The following is an 8,777-nucleotide window of genomic DNA, read 5'->3' on the forward strand; positions in this document are numbered from 1 at the left end:
ATATGTATTACACTGATTTGTGTGTAACGAACAAGAAAAAAAGACACACACAAGCTTTGTCTGTTCTCTTTTGGGTTCCCCTGTCTTGAGTAAAGACAACTTCAGCCTTAATTCAGGTGACAGAGTTAAATACACTGACAGACAGCTCTTAACACACACAAACAACAGATCCTTTTTATTACTGTCCTCAGCAGCGCAGGAGGAGACAAGCTTGCAGTTACTGCCTGTGTGACTCAGGGCCCTGTTATTGTTAATGAAGTGGCAGCAATTTCAGCTTCTAAGAATTTTGTCTTAATGAGACTTTTACAATCTAACTGATAGAGAGGAACCAGAATAACCATGAAAAGACAGTTTGCTTATTTTGCTTCTTGTGAAATAATGTATCCATCAGTATAGAGATGCCCTCAGCCGTGTGATCTGCACACAGTGGATCATCAGGTCTCCTTCAGATTTAAAGACACTTTCTCCCACAGGAGCCAGACTCTCGCAGTGTGAGAGCTCTGCACACGCTCACAGCTCATCTCAGCCGGGCTGGGCCTGTCTGTCCTGACCAACCCAGGAGAGCCCATTTCCACAGGTCCACCTGCCCAGTCTCTCCAGTCATATCAGAACACATCCAGAGCATCTGGACCGGTCCTGTCCACACTGTAATGTCCACTACACGCTGGCCACACAATACTGACACTTTCTGAAGTGTTTTCTTTATTTTTACCTGCTGCACACAAACAAGCGCCAGTGACTGCAGACGAGTTCAACCCAAACCAGTGATGTGAACCTGTGACTGCAGGCATCACGTGCAAACTGTACCAGAACAGTGGAGAAGAGGACAACGGGTTTGGTTTGATTAATTAATCACTCAGTTTTATCTTTGTCACTGAATGCCCTGGGTGTCTCAGGACAGGCAGGCCCAGTCCAGCTAAAATCAGCAGACTGAACAGAACTGTAGTTTACTGCAGTGAGCTTCCTGCTGGTGTGAATCCTGATACACACTCTAGACACCTGCATCTGTACTTTCATCTGAGAGAGGAGTGAGATACAGATCATTTCATCCTGTCTGTCTGCTCTCTGATCCACAGCTGATGTGACTCTGGACCCCAATACAGCAGCTCCATGGCTCATCCTGTCTGAGGATGGGAAACAAGTGAGAGATGGAAACACACGACAGGATCTCCCTGACAATCCAGAGAGATTTAATACTGTTGTCTGTGTCCTGGGAAAGGATGGGATCACCTCAGGGAGACACTACTGGGAGGTGGAGGTGGGGGAGAAGACTGACTGGGATTTAGGAGTCGCCAGAGAGTCCATCAACAGGAAGGGGGAGATCACACTGAGCCCCCAGTATGGTTACTGGACTGTGTGGCTGAGGAAAGGGAATGAGTACCAGGCTCTTGCTGGACCCTCAGTCCTCCTCCCCCTGAGCCAGAAGCCCCAGAAGGTGGGGGTGTATGTGGACTATGAGGGGGGACAGGTCTCCTTTTACAATGTGGACAACAGGTCTCATATCTACACCTTCACTGCCTCCTTCACTGAGAAACTCTTTCCATACTTCAGCCCCTATCTTCATCAGAGAGGTACAAACTCAGCCCCACTGATCATCTGTACTGTCAGTCACACAGACTGAATCAGCACATTGTCTGATTCTCTCTCCTGGAACGTAAATCATTTAGTCTTTTTCATTTGAAATTGTTCTTCTGTTTCTTCAGTGTTGTTTTCTCCACCCACTGCTGGGCATGTCCACATCTGCTCTCAACGCTACTCGTTCAGTCACCAGAAACAACATCACCTGTGGGAGGGGCTCTCTTGGAAAATGAAATTATTACTCGCTTGTGTCAAACTGTTCTGCTTTCTACTTTCAGTCCATGTCATTGCTCTATTCTATTTGCTCTGCATTAATCATGTCTTTCAGTAAATCAGTAAAATTGAGTCACAGGTGTTTTCTTTATCTCTCACCTGTAAATTCTCCAGATTCATGGCTGACTAGCTGGGTCACCATCAGACACAGACTAACACGTCAGCTGAATGCCAGTCGCTTTCTACATGATGGACATTGCTGCTTCACTGTCATGGCCTGGACTCAGATAGAACTATTTCTGTATTAAATAAACTCTGAAATTCTGAATATTTGACATTTGGTCTTCGTCTTCATCTTCATCATGATATAACATCAGCAGCTATATCACCCTGAAACTCACACCTGTCAGCCTCCTGAAGCTCAGCAGGTGTGAGCCTGGTCAGGTCCTGGATGGGAGACTCCTGGGAGAGGTGTTAGTGGGGCCAGTAGGGGGCACTCACCCTGTGGTGTGTGTGGGTCCTCATGCCCCAGTACAGTGATGGGGACACTGGACTGTAAAAAGGTGCTGGCTTTCGGATGAGACGTAAAACCAAGGTTCTGACTCTCTTTGGTGATTAGAAATCCCAGGGTGTCTTTCAGAAAGAGTAGGGGTGTTACCCTGGTGTCAGTTAACAATGACCTGCAGCTGCTCTTTACTTCCTGAACTGAGTCAGAACAATCAGAACACCAGCAGACACACTGACCAGCCCCACCAGGACCAGGACAGGACAGCCCTGCTGCAGACACACTGACCAGTTCTGGACTGGGAGTGGACAGGCTCACAGACACACTGACCAGTTCTGGAGCGGGAGTGGACAGGCTCACAGACACACTGACCAGTTCTGGAGCGGGAGTGGACAGGCTCACAGACACACTGACCAGTTCTGGAGCGGGAGTGGACAGGCTCACAGACACACTGACCAGTTCTGGACTGGGAGTGGACAGGCTCACAGACACACTGACCAGTTCTGGAGCAGGAGTGGACAGGCTCACAGACACACTGACCAGTTCTGGACTGGGAGTGGACAGGCTCACAGACACACTGTCAAGTTCTGGAGCAGGAGTGGACAGGCTCACAGACACACTGACCAGTTCTGGACTGGGAGTGGACAGGCTCACAGACACACTGACCAGTTCTGGACTGGGAGTGGACAGGCTCACAGACACACTGACCAGTTCTGGAGCAGGAGTGGACAGGCTCACAGACACACTGACCAGTTCTGGACTGGGAGTGGACAGGCTCACAGACACACTGACCAGTTCTGGACTGGGAGTGGACAGGCTCACAGACACACTGACCAGTTCTGGACTGGGAGTGGACAGGCTCACAGACACACTGAGCTGCAGGACAGCAGTGCTGTAAAGTGCCTCCTGTTATCAGCCCTCAGTGCTCTTGATAAAGTCATTTCCATGTCACTCAGGTTGTCTGTGAAACAGCAGCTTCAGCAGAGCTGGTAGCTCTAGCAGCTGAGAAACACAATAAACACAAAATACAATATTGTTACAAAGGGGGACATGAAAATGATGAATAACAGGAATTGACAGAGTGGTTTATTCAACAAGTAAAATAATTATCATAACCCCCAAGTTGTAAGTGATTTCTCTAGAACTGGGGTTCTTAACCTGGACGTCCTGACCCCCATGAGGGTCACACAATAGGCAGCAGAGACAGAATCAACCTAAGGTCAACACACACACTAGAGTGATAAACGGGACACGTCCGCAGATTCAGGGTGTTTACACATCAATGGACAGTAACAGAGGTAAACAGTTCGCTGTTGTACACACCTGCAGGGTTCAGACTGTTTCCACCAGCAGGGTGACTCAGTGGACCCAGCGAGGCCGCTACATTCATTCCTATCGGTGGGCCGTGACTGTGTTTATATTCGTAGAGCTTTCTTCTTCTGCGCAAGGTAGTCGTGATGAGCCCAGCAGTGGAGCGGTTTTAATAGGTGAGACTGGAGGAGTGAGAGCTGAAGATAATGTGGAGAAACGCACAGCAGAAAACAGTGAGAAAATCTGACGAACAGTCCCTAGAGTAGGGATTCACACCGTACGGTTTGTGGCGAAGTGTTGGCTCAGGAAAGCCTCAGGCCCTCCAGACTGCTACACCACCTGCAGACCAGACACTCAGCCTTGCAGTCTAAACCTGTTGAGTGTTTTGAACGAAAGCTACAGGAGCTGAGAGGCCAACAATCTGCCCTCCAAAGAGCTGTGAACTGTGAGCCAGAAGCCACTTCAGTGTCTTTCCTCATAGCTAACTGGACTGCCCAAACTGGGAAGCCACACGTTAGGTGGGACTTTTTCCCTACTGTGCGCTAAGGAAACGGTTTCACTCCTGTGTGGGAAAGTGCTGCAGAGCAGCTGGCAGTGATACCAGTGTCATTGATACCAGTGTCATTGGTACCAGTGTCATTGGTACCAGTGTCAATGATCCTGTGTCTGACCACATTGGGCGTATGGCAAGAGACGTGGAAGAGCAGGTGATCTCTAGGATAAGATCTAGTGTGTAGTTTTCTTTACAACTTGACGAGACCACTGGTGTCTCTGGAGATGCACACCTGCTTGTTTACACCAGACTTGTTGAAGAGGGAGACATGAATGAGGACTGTTTGTTCTGTTGTCCTCTTCCCGAGCGCGCCACTGTATCAACGTTTCCTTCTGCTGGACACATCTGTCCGTGAGCATGAAACTGACTGGAACAAGCGTGTGGGAATCTGCTCAGACTGGCAGAAAGAGGGCTAGTCTGAAAGTACAGCTGGTGATCCCTTCGCTCTGTGTGTGATTGTGTTGTGTAGAATATAGTCGAGAACAGTCAGATCAGTCGCTGTTGGAATAGAGAGAGACATGAATTATTTTTTCATTGGCACAGTTTTGGTGAAAAGAGTAATAATTCACGCACAATGGATTAAACAAATATTTATTCATTTAATTTTTTTTTATTATTTTTAATTTAAATAGTTCTCTCTGCAAATCCAGATGTCACAAAATAAATGTTACTGAGGTATCTTTTACCCAAGAGACCCAAGATCCCTAAGAACACAGAACAGCTCTCTCTCTCTCACTTCAGTCCCATATTTTTGTGTACTTTGCTCCTTCTGGTTTTCCTCCAATCCCACACATTCAGACCAACAGGTTCCAGTCTGGTCTGATCCCACAGCAGCCTTCTCCCCTGCCTGCAGGCTCAGGGAGCTGCTGGGCTGCAGGCTGCCTGCAGGGGCTGGATGTGTCTTTCTTCAGCCCCATACGAGCCCCCGGTGGACCCCCAGGACACTGATACCCACCTCCTCCCCTCCCAGCCACTCCGCTCTGTCAAAAGCACCACTGGCCTGACGGAGGCCCCCACGACCAGTCTAACCAGTTACCTCTTTGTGTGGCTGCCCAGTTTGGAGGGACAGTGGGGTCTGGGTGCTTACAGGACCTATTTAAAGTGGGAAAACAGGGAGCAGGGGGCTCCCAACAGGGCAAAACTGGGGAGTCAGGAAAGCCCTGGGCAGCACTAATAAACATCTGTTATATCTCAGTTCTTACAACATCAGCAATAGAGAGCAAGAGCTCATCAAGAGTCCATCATTACTGAGGAGCTGTGACGTTATAGGAGTTACTGGATCATGGCTGGGGAAGGATGAGCTGGATCAGTACAACATTGGAGACATTTCTTCAGAAAGACACGCTGGACAGAAGGGTGTTGGTTGGGCTGTTTATCCAACCGAACCTGTAACAAGACAGAGGACTGGAGCCAGATGACCCAGGAGTTTACAGCCTATATGGGTCAAACTGGTCGATAGGAACTGTAAGAGCTCAACACCAGCTGTGTGTTACAGATCGCTGCCGCACAAAGGGACACACAGAGCTCACTGTAGGAGGACATCAGGAAGGAGACGTGATGTTAATGGGGGATCGCACCCCTCTCATGTAAATGTGAGACATTTCTTGTATTTGTAATTTTATATTAAACAATATTTTTTAATTAAAATAATTTTATAAATATGAATAAATACTAACTATAAGTTTATATTATTTAAATATTAACTTACTGAAATTTAACATTAATTACTTGTTATTATTTTTTATTTATACAACACTTCAATGAAACAGGTCAGGATGTTTGATCAGTTGGACCAGCCTGTGGAAATGACCTCAGATCTCCCTGACCACCAGTGCGTCTGGACCAGTATTCAGACAAGCTGTGAACTGGGCCCTGTGCTGTGATTCAGGTCTGTAGGATGACGATGTTCTTCACCGTGACACTGAAACTCCAGGATCTGTCACCTGAACTGGTCTGGGGTCACTTTCACACTGAAATCAAGACAAATGCAGCTGAGCTCCTGGGTTTTTACACCAATATGTCTGCAGGTTCTCTGGTCATTTATCTTACAGTCTCTAGATAGAGACGAGATCAGGAGAGCATCACTGATCTCCTCTGTTTCCACCAGCTCTTTCCCAGGAGGTCATTTTAATGAAGACAGAGACCAGAAAGGCCAGTGCAGTTAAACTGGTCCTGCTGGTAGTGTTGAGGTGGGTGTGGACTGTGGAGGAGTGGGAGACAGAAGGAGTCACATTCGATCTGTGGGTTGAAGTGATCTGTCCTGTTGTCTTCAGGATCCCCTCCTGTATCCCTGTCCTCACTCACTGGTGTCAGAAAAGACTGCACAGTCCTCCTCTTCCTCTTCTGCTCTTCTCTTGACTCTTCTCCCTAACTCTTCCCTCTCTGGACACTTGAGGATTCAATCCAGTTCACTCTGTGTCTCCCACTTCTCTCTGCTCACGTTTCCACTGCATCTCCACTCTTCACTCTCACTCTTCACTGAGCACCAGATCTTCACTGGCTGTCCCAGCTGACCGGGTGCAGCCTGTGTGTGAACAGCTCTCATGTCCCTGACATGGCAGCGCAGGTCTGCTGGCTCCTCTCCCCTCGTGCTGAGAGAGCTCCTGTCTGTGCGGATGGGAGACCAGGGGCCTGTGGACTCAGCCTGTGCTCCCTGTCTCTCTCAGCTGTGGGGAGACGATACGCCGCTGCCTCACTCCTGCAGCAGCAGTGCCTCAGCTCAGTCCTGCTTGAACAGCCCCTCTGCTCCCTGCAGCACACTGGGAGCCTTTCATGGGGCCTGAGAAATGAGCCACCACACAGCCATCTGCCCAGAATCGAAGCTGTATCTCCTCAAGCAGCCCTGAATTTCAGACTCCCACAGGCCTGGAAGACAGACCAGCCCTCTAGCAAAAACACTCCTGTTCCTTCCTGCTGGAGCCGAGATGGAGACAGAAACCTTTGCTCTTCCCAGTGGATGAATCAGCCCAGAGGAGCAGGGTATCCTGACAGCTCCTCTCCCTCACTTCAAATCCCTCTTCATCACAGAGCAGAAGACTCACTCGGATCAGATGGGCCTCATTCAGCAGGGTGTCCCCATGAGCAGGCAGTAATATTGGCTCATGCTCACACACAGGCCCAACAGGAGCCTCTCTCACTGTCTCACAGGCAGCTGAGCTGAAGTGAACTCATCTTGTCTGTGAGGCTCCTTTCAGGGAGAGAGGAGCTGCCGTCTCACAGTCTGTGGACAAGGAGAGAGGGGCTCCAGGGTGGTATACTGATATGAGTGTTAATATTCTTATCTCCACAGAAATGTCCTTGAACACAGAGCTGTGAGTCACATGACTACAGCACAACCTGCCGCCACAGCCCAGTTTCCCAGAATCCTCTCCTGCACTCCTCTCTGTGTTTCACTGAGAACAGAAAGTGAAAATATTTCATTACTCTGGTAAACAGGGTGTGAGAGGTGAGGCGAACAGATCGTTTTTCAGATCTAGTTATTAAGAGGCCTCAGATACTCAAATATTTCTTTCAGAACAAGAGAGAGAGGAGCTCAGAGCAGCAGGAGCAGGTTGTCCAGTGTGTAAGTATCCTGTCTGTCTCCGAGCAGTTAACAGCACAGTGTGCTGCAGGGTTAGCTGCTGTCCTGTACACTCAGACAGTTAGTCACTAAACAGACGACTTATTGATGTGAATCATAATCTGATGGTGTCAAATGTTTGAGTTTTCTCCATTATTTCAACGTATCGGATCTGACAGACAAACAGTAAATTTCCTGTCTTTCCTGAAGGTTTCTCTTTCACTTTGTGCTTCCTGTAGTTGAACAGCATCACACTCTGTGAGCAACGACTCTCAACACAAAGAAGATTAAACTTTTCTCCACGATATAGACTGTAATTCACAGTGTGAACGTCCTGTGAGGTGAAACAGGTGAGTCCAGTTATTGTCCAGTAGTATAAGGAGTCAGGAAATACTGTCTGACTGGAATCCTGTCCCCTTGCTTTCTGTGTTAGGCTTCAGCTCACCTGTGACTCCAGACTGGATAAAAAGGAATGGATAGATATAATAATGCTTGTTTTCTATTTACACCAGGTCAGAGTCAGAAAACTAATTCGATTTAGTTGCTGTGTGCTGGAGTGACAGTGAGATCAGTCAGATACAGCAGTGTGTGAGTGATCAGTCAGTCAGGACTGAAGCTGCTGTGTGCTGGAGACAGTTAGTCACTAAACAGACGACTTATTGTTGTGAATCATAACCTGATGGTGTCAAATGTTTGAGTTTTCTCCTTTTTTTCAATGTATCGACTCTGACGGCAGACAAACAGATAAATAAATATATTTCCTGTCTTTCCTGAAGGTTTCTCTTTCACTTTGTGTTTCCTGTAGTTGAACGGCATCTCACTCTGTGAGCAACTTCCGTGAAAACTAGAAACATAAAAGTTTTCTCCACGATCTGGACTGTAATTATCATCCTGTCAGGAAAGAGACAGGTGGGTGTGAACCTGCTGTGAGTGTTGCTGTCCAGGACGCTGTGTATTTCTGGACCTTGTGCTGCAGGTTGAATTCAGGTCAGTAGTAAGTGCTGCTGGACAGAGCAGTGTCACAGTGTTTAACAATGCAGCCTTCCAGCACTGGAGCC

The 8,777-nt window shown here is 48.0% G+C and overlaps 1 pseudogene; it reads left to right on the forward strand.

Annotated features, from left to right (window-relative positions):
• The first annotated feature begins 1,069 nt into the window (after positions 1-1,069).
• On the forward strand, positions 1,070-2,119 carry LOC148660441 (zinc-binding protein A33 pseudogene; annotated as a pseudogene).
• The last annotated feature ends 6,658 nt before the right edge of the window (positions 2,120-8,777 follow it).

This window comes from Lepisosteus platostomus, chromosome 6, assembly GCF_059453375.1.
Source record: "Lepisosteus platostomus isolate fLepPlt1 chromosome 6, fLepPlt1.hap1, whole genome shotgun sequence".
In the NCBI taxonomy this organism is placed as follows: domain Eukaryota; kingdom Metazoa; phylum Chordata; class Actinopteri; order Semionotiformes; family Lepisosteidae; genus Lepisosteus; species Lepisosteus platostomus.